Raw genomic sequence first — 15,171 nt, 5'->3', positions numbered from 1 at the left:
CGCCAAACCGGTCATGCTGGAGGATGTTGCAGGCAGCAGAACGTTCTCCACGGCATCTCCAGACTCTGTCACGTCTGTCACGTGCTCAGTGTGAACCTGCTTTCATCTGTGAAGAGCACAAGGCGCCAGTGGCGAATTTCCCAATCTTGGTGTTCTCTGGAAAATGCCAAACTTCCTGCACGGTGTTGGGCTGTAAGCACAACCCCCATCTGTGGATGTCGGGCCCTCATACCACCCTCATGGAGTCTGTTTCTGACCGTTTGAGCAGACACATGCACATTTGTGGCCTGCTGGAGGTCCTTTTGCAGGGCTCTGGCAGTGCTTCTCCTGCTCCTCCTTGCACAAAGGTGGAGGTAGCGGTCCTGCGGCTGGGTTGTTGCCCTCCTACGGCCTCCTCCACGTCTCCTGATGTACTGGCCTGTCTCCTGGTAGCGCCTCCATGCTCTGGACACTACGCTGACAGACACAGCAAACCTTCTTGCCACAGCTCGCATTGATGTGCCATCCTGGAAGAGCTGCACTACCTGAGCCACTTGTGTGGGTTGTAGACTCCGCCTCATGCTACCACTAGAGTGAAAGCACCGCCAGCATTCAAAAGTGACCAAAACATCAGCCAGGAAGCATAGGAACTGAGAAGTGGTCTGTGGTTACCACCTGCAGAACCACTCCTTTATTGGGGGTGTCTTGCTAATTGCCTATAATTTCCACCTGTTGTCTATTCCATTTGCACAACAGCATGTGAAATTTATTGTCAATCAGTGTTGCTTCCAAAGTGGACAGTTTGATTTCACAGAAGTGTGATTGACTTGGAGTTACATTGTGTTGTTTAAGTGTTCCCTTTATTTTTTTGAGCAGTATATTTATGTAGACTATAGTTTATCATTATATTTATGTAGTCTACAGTTTATAATTATATTTATGTAGACTATAGTTTATAATTATATTTATGTAGACTATAGTTTATAATTATAGTTATATTTATGTAGACTACAGTTTATCATTATATTTATGTAGACTATAGTTTATCATTATATTTATGTAGTCTACAGTTTATAATTATAGTTATAGTTATGTAGACTATAGTTTATAATTATAGTTATATTTATGTAGTCTTGTCACGCCCTGACCTTAGAGAGCCTTTTTTATTTTCTATTTTGTTAGGTCAGGGTGTGACTTGGGTGGGCATATCTATGTTTCTATTTCTTTGTTGGCCTAGTATGGTTCCCAATCAGAGGCAGCTGTTTATCGTTGTCTCTGATTGGGGATCATACTTAGACAGCCCTTTTTTCCACCTGTGTTTGTGGGATCTTGTTTTTGTATCGCTGCTGTGAAGCCTGCAGAACGTTACGGTCGGTTTTTGTATTTTGTTGTTTTGTTTGTGTTCATCTAATAAAAGAAAGATGTACGCTTACCACGCTGCACCTTGGTCTCATTCCAACAATGAGCGTAACAGAAGATCCCACCACCAAAGGACCAAGCAGTGTGGCCAGGAGGAGCCGACATCCTGGACATGTGAGGATATCCTGGATGGTAAGGGATCCTGGACGTGGGAAGAGATCCAGCCCGGAAAGGATCGCCTTCCATGGGAGCAGACGGAGGCAGTGAGAGAGGAACGGCGAGGAAAACAGGGATCAAGGAGACGACAGAAGCCCCAGAGGCAGCCTCAAACTTTTTTGGGGGGGGTGGGGGGGCACACGGGGTGGCGAGCGGAGCAAAGGTGGGAACAAGAACCAACTCCCTGTAATTACGATGAGGAGTTGGTCATGGTTCAGATACCATGCTTTGCAGAGATACGCAATGTGTCTCCAGTGCGCATCCACAGCCCAGTGCGTTCTGTGCCAGCTCCTCGCACTTGCCGTGCAAAAGTGAGCATCCAGCCAGGACGGGTTGTGCCGGCTCGACGCTCCAGACCTCCAGTACGCCTCCTCGGTCCAGGATATCCTGCGCCAGCTCTACGCACTGTGTCACCAGTGCGCCTTCACAGCACAGTGCGTCCTGTGCCAGCGCACCGCACGTGCCGGGCTAAAGTGAGCATCCAGCCAGGACGGGTTGTGCCAGGACGGGTTGTGCCAGCTCTACGCTCCAGACCTCCGGTGCGCCTCCACAGCGCAGTATATCCTGTACCAGCTCCGCGCACCCAGTCTCCAGTGCATTTCCCCAGCCCGGTACGACCTGTGCCTGCTCCACGCACCCGGCCTCCAGTGCGTCTCTCCAGCCTGGTACGCCCTGTGCCTGCTCCACTCACCCAGCCTCCAGTGCGTCTCCCCAGCCTGGTACGCCCTGTGCCGGCTCCACGCACGAAGCCTCCAGTGATGATCCATGGCCCGACGCTTCCAGTGATGATCCATGGCCCGAAGCCTCCAGTGGTGATCCATGGCCCGAAGCCTCCAGTGGTGATCCATGGCCCGGAGCCTCCAGCAATGATCCATGGCCCGGAGCCTCCAGTAATGATCCATGGCCCGGAGCCTCCAGTAACGGTCTGCAGTCCAGAGCCTCCAGAGAAGGTCTGCAGTCCAGAGTTTTTTATTCTCTATTTTGTTAGGTCAGGGTGTGACTTGGGTGGGCATATCTATGTTTCTATTTCTTTGTTGGCCTAGTATGGTTCCCAATCAGAGGCAGCTGTTTATCGTTGTCTCTGATTGGGGATCATACTTAGGCAGCCCTTTTTCCCACCTGTGATTGTGGGATCTTGTTTTTGTATCGCTGCTGTGAAGCCTGCAGAACGTTACGGTCGGTTTTGTATTTTGTTGTTTTGTTTGTGTTCATCTAATAAAAGAAAGATGTACGCTTACCACGCTGCACCTTGGTCTCATTCCAACAACGAGCGTAACAAATCTACAGTTTATCATTATAGTTATATTTATGTAGTCTACAGTTGATGTAGATTTTAGTTCATCATTATAGTTATATTTATGTAGGCTCTAGTTTATTGTTATAGTTGTTGTTATAGTTATTGTCTTGGTGGATGGCCCTTAACTCTGACACAACACAACTAACGTTGTTATCACGACAGATCTATTCTACTAGTAGGTCTAGCTAACTTCAGCCAAACTTGAATAAAATCAATATAAAATTACACTTATACGTGTTTACTTTCCTTTTATACTCTATAAATGTACTCCTTCAAATAATTTACTCTGGCAAATTTTCCATGGGAGCGCAGCAGTAGGGAAGTAAATCAGAAGACGAATCCATCACTTCCGTTGTTTCGCTGTAGCAATGTTAGAAATTGAGGTGGATAAGGCCCTCAAACACAACTTTTGACCTCAAAGCCAGTTCTTCCACTGGATTGTTTCATACTTCCCCTCTAATCAATGACTGATTTAGACCTGGGTCCCCAAGTGTGTGCAATTAATAATCAGGTAGATCATAAAACCAGCAGGCTTCTGACCTCGTCGGTAAAGAGTTGAGTACCCCTTCCATAGGATCTGTTTCTAATAACCTGGAGACCAAAATAAACACACACACAGACACACACACACACAAACAGTGATTTCTAGTCGAAAGCGTACTCTGGACTGAACATAATCGCGCGATTGATGGTATTGTCATGCTAGCAGTTTGAAAGCCAACCAAAGCTAACTTGCATTACATGCTGGCTCTAATGAACATAGCTGTGCAGGGTATAACATACTAGGGTATAACATAGTGGACCAGTATTAGACTAGGGTATGTATAACATAGTGATACAGTATTATACTAGGGTATAACATAGTGGACCAGTATTAGACTAGGGTATGTATAACATAGTGATACAGTATTATACTAGGGTATAACATAGTGGACCAGCATTAGACTAGGGTATGTATAACATAGTGATACAGTATTATACTAGGGTATAACAGAGTGGACCAGTATTAGACTAGGGTATGTATAACATAGTGATACAGTATTATACTAGGGTATAACATAGTGGACCAGCATTAGACTAGGGTATGTATAACATAGTGATACAGTATTATACTAGGGTATAACATAGTGGACCAGTATTAGACTAGGGTATGTATAACATAGTGATACAGTATTATACTAGGGTATAACATAGTGGACCAGTATTAGACTAGGGTATGTATAACATAGTGATACAGTATTATACTAGGGTATAACATAGTGGACCAGTATTAGACTAGGGTATGTATAACATAGTGATACAGTATTATACTAGGGTATAACATAGTGGACCAGTAATAGACTAGGGTATGTATAACATAGTGATACAGTATTATACTAGGGTATAACATAGTGGACCAGTATTAGACTAGAGTATGTGTAACATTGTGGATCAGTATTAGACTATGGTATGCGTAACATAGTACTACAACATTAGACTAGGGTATGTATAACATAGTGATACAACATTAGACTAGGGTATGTATAACATAGTGATACAACATTAGACTAGGGTATGTGTAACATACTGGACCAGTATTAGACTAGGGTATGTATAACATAGTACTACAGTATTAGACTATGGTATGTGTAACATAGTGGACCAGTATTAGACAAGGGTATGTGTAACATAGTACTACAGTATTAGACTAGGGTATGTGTAACATAGTGGACCAGTATTAAACTAGGGTGTGTGTAGCATAGTACTACAGTATTAGACTAGGGTATGTGTAACATAGTGGACCAGTATTAGACAAGGGTATGTGTAACATAGTACTACAGTATTAGACAAGGGTATGTGTAACATAGTACTACAGTATTAGACTAGGGTATGTGTAACATAGTGGACCAGTATTAAACTAGGGGGTGTGTAGCATAGTACTACAGTATTAGACTAGGGAATGTGTAACATAGTGGATCAATAGTAGACTAGGGTATAACATAGTGGATCAGTATTAGACTAGGGTATGTGTAACATAGTGGACCAGTAGTAGACTAGGGTATAACATAGTGGACCAGTATTAGACGAGAGTATTTGTAACATAGTGGATCAGTATTAGACTAGGGTATGTGTGACATTGTACTACAGTTTTAGACTAGGGTATGTATAACATAGTACTACAGTATTAGATGTTGGTATGTATAACATAGTGGACCAGTATTAGACTAGGGTAAAACATTGTGGACCAGTATTAGACTATGGTATGTGTGACATAGTGAACCAGTATTCGACCAGGATATGTGCAACATAGTACTACAGTATTAGACTAGGGTGTGTGTAACATAGTGGACCAGTATTATTCAAGGGTATAACATAGTGGACCAGTATTAGACTAGGGTATAACATAGTGGACCAGAATTAGACTCGAGTATGAATAACATGGTATTACAGTACTAGACTAGGGTATGTGTAACATAGTAGACCAGTACTAGACTAGGGTATGTGTACACCACCACCATCACCTCATACACCAAATGGCACCCTATTCCCTATATAGTGCATAACTTTTGATCAGGGACTATAGGGCTCTGGTCAAGGTAGTGTACTATAAAGGGATTTGGGTATAATTTTGGATTCACAAACTCTGCTTCCTCAGCTGACAGCTGGTGACATTTCAGCTGTTCCTCTCCATGGTGATAAGGTTAAGGTGGCAGGGATGGAAGGGGGAATGAGAGAGGAGAGAGGAGGCTAGAGGAGGGAGAGATGACAGGGGTGACATTTTCAGCCAGAACATCTCTGTCACCTCATGCTTGACCTATAGGTCTGCTGTTGAACATCCTCCTACCCCTCCTCATTCTCCTCCTCTTCCTCCTCCTCCTCTTCATTTTCCTTCTTCCCTTCATCTTCCTCATCGTCTTCCTCCTCCTCCTCCTCTTCCTGAACTTCCTCCACCTCTTCCTCATCGTCCTCCTCCTCATTCTCCTCCTCGTCCTCCTTCTCTCCTTTGTGTGTGTGTGTGTGTGTGTGTGTGTGTGTGTGTGTGTGTGTGTGTGTGTGTGTGTGTGTGTGTGTGTGTGTGTGCGTGCGGGCATGCGTGCGTGTGTGTGTGTGTTCACATGTTCTTTCAAACAGACTGGTGGTAAGAGTGTTAAGATCACAGCTCAGCAGAGCTCTCTCTCTGTCTCACATTATGAGGTCTCATTTATAAAATGGCTGCCGTTTGGAAGTCACTGATAAGACTCACTGGACAAGGCTATTAAGCTGAAGCGACTGTGTATGTTCCCCTGTTGCTCTAAGGTTTGTACATCTTTGATACGATGTGTTAGCACAAGGAAAGGGCAGGACATGTTTCTGGTCAGGTCACGTAGTCAGGTTAAACAACTGGCCCCAAGGAAAGGGAGGGCTGGAGAGGGAGACTGGGATTTTAAGAGAGAGGGAAAGAGAGAGAGAGAGAGAGAGAGAGAGAGAGAGAAAAGAGAGAGAGAGAGAGAGAGAGGGTGACAATGCGAAAGGAAGACTGAGATTCTGAGAGAAGAAGAACGAAAGGGTAAGGGAGATGACCGGAGAGATTGAGACAGAGTTTTGTGAAAGATAGAAAGAGGAAAGGGGGAGAGATGGAGAGGGGGTAAATGGGGAGAGATGGAGAGGGGAAGAAGGGAAAAAGGGAGAGAGAAAAGTAGCAGCTCACACGAAGCAGTAGATAAGAGCCGCTCAAAAAGCCCTGAATCAGGAAGTCTGAATTATTGATGTGCTTAACTCATTTATGTATGTGAGAGAATGTGTGTGTGTGTGTGTGTGGTTTTGTGTGAGTGTGTGTGTTTGTGTTTTGATGCAGCCTCCCTGAAGAATGCTATAGGAAAACCATTGAACATCAATAAATCAGATCGTGTGTGTGTGTGTGTGTGTGTGTGTGTGTGTGTGTGTGTGTGTGTGTGTGTGTGTGTGTGTGTGTGTGTGTGTGTGTGTGTGTGTGTGTGTGTGTGTGTGTGTGTGTGTGTGTGTGTGTGTGTGTGTGTGTGTGTGTGAAGACATATCACTGCTTTGTTATCTCCCTCCATAATTGAGCTCCATTTTCTCAGCTAAGGCACCTTATTCTATAATACAGTATAGACTAGCCTGTTATACGATGATGCCATATAGACTATTATACAAATCAAATCAAATCCAAGTTGATTTGTCACATGCGCCGAATACAACAGGTGTAGACCTTACAGTGAAATGCTTACTTACAGGCTCTAACCAATGCAGATAGCCCAGTTAGCCTATGTGCACTGGTTGGTCGGACCAATTGAGGTAGTATGTACATGAATGTATAGTTAAAGTGACTATGCATATATGATAAACAGAGAGTAGCAGTAGCGTAAAAAGAGGGTCGGGGGGGTGACAATTTTTAGGGCCTTCCTCTCACACTGCCTGGTGTAGAGGTCCTGGATGGCAGGCAGCTTAGCCCCAGTGATGAACAGGGCCGTACACACAACCTCTGTAGTGCCTTGCAGTCAGAGGCTGAGCAATTGAGGTACCAGGCAGTGATGTAACCAGTCAGGATGCTCTCGATGTTGCAGCTGTAGAACCTTTTGAGGATCTCAGGACCCATACCAAATCTTTTTAGTTTCCTGAGGGGGAATAGGCTTTGTCGTGCCCTCTTCACGACTGTCTTGGTGTGTTTGGACCATTCTAGTTTGTTGTTGATGTGGACACCGAGGAACTTGAAGCTCTCAACCTGCTCCACTACAGCCCCGTCGATGAGAATGGGGGCGTGCTCGGTCCTCCTTTTCCTGTAGTCCACAATCATCTCCTTAGTCTTGATTATGTTGAGGGATAGGTTGTTATTCTGGCACGACACGGCCAGGTCTCTGACCTCCTCCCTATAGGCTGTCTCGTCGTTGTCTGTGATCAGGCCTACCACTGTTGTGTCATCTGCATACTTAATGATGGTGTTGGTGTCATGCCTGGCCATGCAGTCGTGGGTGAACAGGGAGTACAGGAGGGGACTGAGCACGCAGCCCTGTGGAGCTCCAGTGTTGAGGATCAGCGTGGCAGATGTGTTGCTACCTACCCTCACCACCTGGGGGCGGCCTGTCAGGAAGTCCAGGATCCAGTTGCAGAGGGAGGTGTTTAGTCCCAGGATCCTTAGCTTATTGATGAGCTTTGAGGGCACTATGGTGGTGAACGCTGAGTTGTAGTCAATGAATAGCATTCTCACATAAGTGTTCCTTTTGTCCAGGTGGGAAAGGGCAGTGTGGAGTGCAATAGAGATTGCATCATCTGTGGATCTGTTTGGGCAGTATGCAAATTTGAGTGGGTCTAGGGTTTCTGGGATAATTACCAACCTTTCAAAGCACTTCATGGCTACGGACGTGAGTGCTACTGGTCTGTAGTCATTTAGGCAGGTTGCCTTTGTGTTCTTGGGCACAGGGACTATGGTGGTCTGCTTGAAACATGTTGGCATTACAGACTCAATCAGGGACATGTTGAAAATGTCAGTGAAGACACCTGCCAGTTGGTCAGCACATGCCCGGAGCACACGTCCTGGTAATCCGTCTGGCCCCACAGCCTTGTGTATGTTGACCTGTTTAAAGGTCTTACTCACGTCGGCTACGGAGAGTGTGATCACACAGTCGTCCGGAACAGCTGATGCTCTCATGCATGCCTCAGTGTTGCTTGCCTCGAAGCGAGCATAGAAGTGATTTAGCTTGTCTGGTAGGCTCGTGTCACTGGGCAGCTCATAGCTAATGTCATATAGACTACCATATTATACCATGATGTCATATAGACTATCCTATTATACCTTGATGTCATATAGACTATCCTATTATACTATGATGTCATATAGTGTCACGGCGGTCGTACAAAGGAGACCAAGGCGCGGCGTGTAAAGTGCTCATATTTTACTTTAATGAAAACAACAAAAACAACCGTCAACAGTTCCGTCAGGTTACAAGGAACAAAACAGAAAACAACTACCCACAAAACCCAAAGGAAAAACAGGCTGCCTAAGTATGGCTTCCAATCAGAGACAACGATAGACACCTGCCTCTGATTGGAAACCATACCCGGCCAAAACATAGAACACAAAACATAGAATGCCCACCCACCTATCACACCCTGGCATAGCTAAATAGAGAAAACACAGCTCTCCTGGGTCAGAGCGTGACATGTAGACTATAATATTATACCATGATGTCGTATAGACTATCCTATTGTACCATGATGTCATATAGACTACCATATTATACCATTGTGTCATATAGACTATCCTATTATACCATAATATCAGATAGACTATCCTATTATACCATGATGTCATATTGACTCTTATACCATGATGCCATATAGACTATCCTATTATACCATGATGCTATATAGACTATTATACCATGATGCCATACATATTATCCTATTATAGTATGATGTCTTATAGACTATCCTATTATACCATGATGCCATATAGACTATCCAGTTATACCATGATGTCATATAGACTATTATACCATGATGCCGTATAGACTATCCTATTACATTATGACGTCATATAGACTATCATATTATACCATGATGCCAAATAGACTTTCCATTTATATCATGATGTCGTATAGACTATCCTATTTAGCCGTTTATACCAATGATGTCATATAGACTCTCCTATTATACTATGATGTCATATAGACTTTCCATTTATATCATGTTGTCATATAGACTATCCTATTTTGCCTGATGTCATATAGACTATCCTATTATACCATGATGCCAAATAGACTAGCCTATTATTCTATGATGTCATATAGTCTAGCCTGTTATTCCATGATGTCATATAGACTAGCTATTTTACCATGATGCTACAATAATAGAGGTTGTCAGTAGCAGAGGTCTAGGATCAGCTTAGCTTCATGATTCCCAGCCTAACTCCAAAGACACTGCAGGGAGACCAACATATCTATGGCCTAAAGGCATCAGCATGCTTCAGTTCGGCTGGTGCCGAGCTGAACTCGGCTAGTCCAACTGAACAAGTGTGCTCGTATACTCCCTAAAAAGAGAAAAAACGACAATAGTAGTGTCTGCCCATTTTGAGAGGCCGTAGCCAGTTTACACGTCCTCAAAATAACTCAAGCAATATGTTATTAATTTTGACGTTTTTGCCGAAGAGATCTTTGTCACGCAATTTTACATTTAACTAAGATGTTTGGTGCAGTATTTTTCAATTAAAAAATGTGCATGAAAACGACTGTTGTTAAAAGACAACAAAGACTATTGAATAATCCCTACTGTTGACCAATCACCGACGAAGGGGCGTAGACTTTGGCTCCGAACTTGTTGTGTGCCCGAACAGGCAAAAAAACCCTCAACGAAGTCCAAAACGAACAAAAATGTCACAAAAACTCGTCAAAATATATGCACTAACTCTACCAAACGGTTTCTCCTGGGAAGCATGTGGACGTCTTTAGTCCCACATACACACAGGAATGATGACTCACTGCCATCACCTATCTTGTATATGAAAGCCCAGATGAAGTAAACTTGTCAGAAAATGACCAATCAAAAAGGCCCGAGAAAGAGAAGTATAGAATGAGAGGGAGAAAAGAGTTGTGGTTGGCTGATATTGACTGGATGTATTGTTGTAGTATTGTGTATACTTTGGAAAGTCCATAAACATCGTCTTTGGCTCAAGCTACAAATGTTGTTTTTGTTCATATAGTGTATAGCACAATATAGCAGAGAAATATGATTCCCTGTGTTGTCATACTATCTCTGTGCTTTGCCCAGTTTCCCATAAGATGTGCTATCCCACCTCTAATCTCCACATAGCTATATATCTCTCTGCTCTCCCCCTCCACCCCTTTCACAACCCTAAACATCTCTTCTCGCTTCTCTCTCTACCCCTTACCCTCCCTCTGTCTCTCTGTCTCTGTTTCTCTCTCTCTCGCTCTCCCTCCCCTAACCATCTCCCAAGCTTCTGTCTGTCTGTCTGTCTGTCTGTCTGTCTGTCTGTCTGTCTGTCTGTCTGTCTGTCTGTCTGTCTGTCTGTCTGTCTGTCTGTCTGTCTGTCTGTCTGTCTGTCTGTCTGTCTGTCTGTCTGTCTGTCTGTCTGTCTGTCTGTCTTTCCCTCCCTCCCACCCTCTCCATCCCCATCCCGCTCCCCAGCCTCCCGCTCTCTCCCTCTTTTCCTTTCATGTCTGTGAAAAGACTCATTAGTGGAGACTAGCTGTACCCTCTCCACAGCCTCTCTTTGTCACACTCCTTTCTGGGAAGACTCTTGACGTGATGTTGTAACCATGGCCCCTAGCCTGTTACCATGGCCACTAACCTCTTAACCTGGCCCCTAGCCTCTTACCCTGGCCCCTATGCTCTTTCCCTGGACTCTCTCTTATCATGGCCCCTAGCCTCTTACCCTAGCCCCTAGCCTCTTACCCTGGTCCCTAGCCTCTTACCCTGCCCCCCAGCCTCTTACTATGGCACCCAGCCTCTATCCCTGCCCCCTAGCCTCTTACCCTGGTCCCTAGCCTCTTACCCTGTCCCCCAGCCGCTTACTATGGCACCCAGCCTCTATCCCTGCCCCCTAGCCTCTTACCCTGGTTCCCTAGCCTCTTACCCTGTCCCCCAGCCTCTTACTATGGCACCCAGACTCTATCCCTGCCCCCTAGCCTCTTACCCTGGCCCCTAGCCTCTTACCATGGCCCCTAGCTTCTTACCCTGGCCCCTAGCATCTAACCCTGGCCCCTTGCCTCTTACCCTGGCCCCTAGTCTCTTTCCCTGGCCTCTATTCTCTTACCCTGGCCCCTGGCCTCTATTCTCTTACCCTGGCCCCTAGCCTCTTACCCTGGCCCCTAGCCTCTTACCATGACCCCTTCAGTCTCATACATGGCCATGCACACACACACACACACACACACACACACACACACACACACACACACACACACACACACACACACACACACACACACACACACACACACACACACACACACGGCCATGCACACACATATGACATTCCACAAAAATGGAAAAATTAGATTAGAAATAGTTGTCTTTCTTCTAGCTATCTTATTCAAGTTTCTCTGGGCTCTGTGTAATTGTCCTTCTCTCTAGTATTTGCATGGGACAGTCTTCTATAACTGTCCTACGCCCTGAAATAGATCAGCCGTGGGTGGTGTGTGGCGTGTTGTGTGTAGTGTGTGGTGTGTGTGGTATGTGGTGTCTGTGTGGTGTGTGATGTGTGTGTGTGTGTTGTGTGCGGTATATTTGTGTCTGTGTGTGTGTGTGTGTGTGTGTGGTGTGTGTGGTGTGTGTGTGTGTAGTGTGTGGTGTGTGTGTGGTGTGTGTGTATGGTATGGGGTGTGTGTGCTGTGTGTGGTGTGTTTTGTGTGTGGTGTGTGTGGTATGTGGTGTGTGTGCTGTGTGTGGTGTGTTTTATGTGTGTGTGTGTGTGTGTGTGTGTGTGTGTGTGTGTGTGTGTGTGTGTGTGTGTGGTGTGTGGTGTGTGGTGTGTGTGGTATGTGGTGTCTGTGTGGTGTGTGATGTGTGTGTGTGTGTTGTGTGCGGTATATTTGTGTTTGTGTGTGTGTGTGTGTGGTGTGTGTGTTGTGTGTTGTGTGTGGTATGTGGTGTCTGTGTGGTGTGTGATGTGTGTGTGTGTGTGTGTTGTGTGCGGTATATTTGTGTTTGTGTGTGTGTGTGTGTGTGGTGTGTGTGGTGTGTGTGTGTGTGTGTGTGTGTGTGTGTGTGTGTGTGTGTGTGTGTGTGTGGTGTGTGGTGTCTGTGTGGTGTGTGATGTGTGCGGTGTATTTGTGTGTGTGTGTGTGTGTGTGTGTGTGTGTGTGTGTGTGTGTGGTGTGTGTGGTGTGTGTGTGTGTGTGTGTGGTGTGTGTGTGACGTGTGGTGTGTGCTGTGTACACTTTGCCAGTGCTGAACCTATTGTTACCCAGAGTAACCAGTTCTCTCTCAGTTCGTAATGGAAAAGGCATCTCCTCCTCGCCCTCTCCCTCTCCCTCTCCATCTCCCTCCCTCCCTCCCTCTCTCTCTCTCTCCCTCTCCATCTCCCTATCCCTCCCTCTCTCTCTCTCCCTCCCTCTGTCCCTCTCTCTATCCCTCTCCCTATCCCTCCCTCCCTCTCTCTCTCCCTCCCTCTATCCCTCTCTCTATCCCTCTCCCTATCCCTCCCTCCCTCTCTCTCTCCCTCCCTTTATCCATCTCTCTCTCTCTCCCTCCCTCTATCCCTCTCCCTATCCCTCTCCCTCCCTCCCTCTCTCTCTCTCTCCCTCCCTCTATCCCTCTATCTATCCCTCTCCCTATCTCTCCCTCCCTCTCTCTCTCCCTCCCTCTATCCCTCTCTCTATCCCTCTCCCTCTCCCTCCCTCTCTCTCTCCCTCCCTCCCTCTATCCCTCTCTCTGTCCCTCTCTCTGTCCCTCCCTCCCTCCCTCCCCTCCCTCCCTCCCTCCCTCCCTCCCTCCCTCCCTCCCTCCCTCCATCCCTCTCTCTGTCCCTCTCTCTATCCCCCCCTCCCTCCCTCCCTCCCTCCCTCCCTCCCTCCCTCCCTCCCTCCCTCCCTCCCTCCCTCCCTCTCTCTATCCCTCTCCCTCTCTCTCCCTCCCTCCCTCCCTCCCTCCCTCCCTCTCTCTCTCCCTCTCTAAGTGTCTGCCATTCCATCTTTATGTCCATGATGTGGCACTTGAAAGCCTCTTTCATCGATATTCTTTATCCTTTTCTGGCACTTATTGGATCAGTCTGTATGTGTGTGTGTGTGTGTGTGTGTGTGTGTGTGTGTGTGTGTGTGTGTGTGTGTGTGTGTGTGTGTGTGTGTGTGTGTGTGTGTGTGTGTGTGTGTGTGTGTTTGTTTGCATGCGTGTGCTTGTACGTGTCTGTGTGTGTTAGCGTTTGCAGTACGAGTAGGTATGTGTGTGTATGTGTGTGTGTGTGTGTGTGTGTGTGTGTGTGTGTGTGTGTGTGTGTGTGTGTGTGTGTGTGTGTGTGTGTGTGTGTGTGTGTGTGTGTGTGTGTGTGTGTGTGTGTGTGTGTGTGTGTACATATATGTGAGTCTTTGTGTGTAAATATCTTGCTGGTGCCAGACCCTCACTGTGAAGGCAGGGGTAATGGTTTGCCCCATCACTTTGGGTAAGATACTCAGGAGTGTGTGTGTGTGTGTGTGTGTGTGTGTGTGTGTGTGTGTGTGTGTGTGTGTGTGTGTGTGTGTGTGTGTGTGTGTGTGTGTGTGTGTGTGTAGAGGGTGGTACATAGTTCACATCTCTACAGCAAAAGTCATCTGCCCCTTTAATCCAGCCCGCCATGGGAGAGAGTGTGTGTGTGTGTGTGTGTGTGTGTGTGTGTGTGTGTGTGTGTGTGTGTGTGTGTGTGTGTGTGTGTGTGTGTGTGTGTGTGTGTGTGTGTGTGTGTGTGTGTATAGAGGGTGGTACGTAGTTCACATCTCAACAGCAAAGTCATCAGCCCCTTTAATCCAGCCCGCCAGGGGAGAGTGTGTGTGTGTGTGTGTGTGTGTGTGTGTGTGTGTGTGTGTGTGTGTGTTAGTCGAAGAGTGTCCTTCACAGGGGTACCATGACCATAAACTGTAAGGAGAGAGACTGTGATGGGGAAGGCTGTGAGGGAGACAGACTGTGAGGGAGAGAGACTGTGAGGGGAGAGAGAGTCTGTGGGGGAGAGAGACTGAGAGGGGAGAGAGAGACTGTGAGGGAGAGAGAGACTGTGAGGGGAGAGAGAGACTGTGAGGGAAACTGACTGTGGGGGAGAGAGACTGAGAGGGAGAGAGACTGTGAGGGGAGAGAGGGACTGAGAGGGAGAGAGAGGGAGAGGGGAGAGAGAGACTGTGAGGGAGAGAGAGACTGTGAGGGAGAGAGAGACTGAGAGGGGAGAGAGAGACTGTGAGGGAGAGAGAGACTGTGAGGGAAAGAGACTGAGAGGGAGAGAGACTGTGAGGGGAGAGAGAGACTGAGAGGGAGAGAGAGTGAGAGGGGAGAGAGAGACTGTGAGGGAGAGAGAGACTGAGAGGGGAGAGAGAGACTGTGAGGTGAGAGAGACTGTGAGGGAAACTGACTGTGGGGGAGAGAGACAGAGGGAGAGAGACTGAGAGGGGAGAGAGAGACTGTGAGGGAGAGAGACTGAGAGGGGAGAGAGAGACTGTGAGGGAGAGAGAGAGATGCTGAGTGGAGAGAGGCTGTGAGGGAGATAGAGACTGTCAGGGGGAGAGACTGTGAGGGAGACAGACTGTGAGGGAGACAGACTGTGAGATGAGAGAAAGGAGAGATAGCCAATGTTTCATCCAGCGTTGCTGCATGTATTCATAATCTATTTTCCAGTCAATAAAGTGTTTTTTAAATATTTCACTCTCATT

At 46.6% G+C, this 15,171-nt stretch overlaps 1 protein-coding gene across 2 annotated transcripts in view; it reads left to right on the top strand.

Annotated features, from left to right (window-relative positions):
- Positions 1–15,171, top strand: part of LOC106592038 (adhesion G protein-coupled receptor B2) — a 430,312-nt gene that overhangs the window by 112,319 nt on the left and 302,822 nt on the right. The window lies entirely within an intron of this gene.

Source organism: Salmo salar, chromosome ssa14 (assembly GCF_905237065.1).
Source record: "Salmo salar chromosome ssa14, Ssal_v3.1, whole genome shotgun sequence".
In the NCBI taxonomy this organism is placed as follows: Eukaryota; Metazoa; Chordata; class Actinopteri; order Salmoniformes; family Salmonidae; genus Salmo; species Salmo salar.
This window is presented reverse-complemented; position numbering and strand designations above follow the sequence as displayed.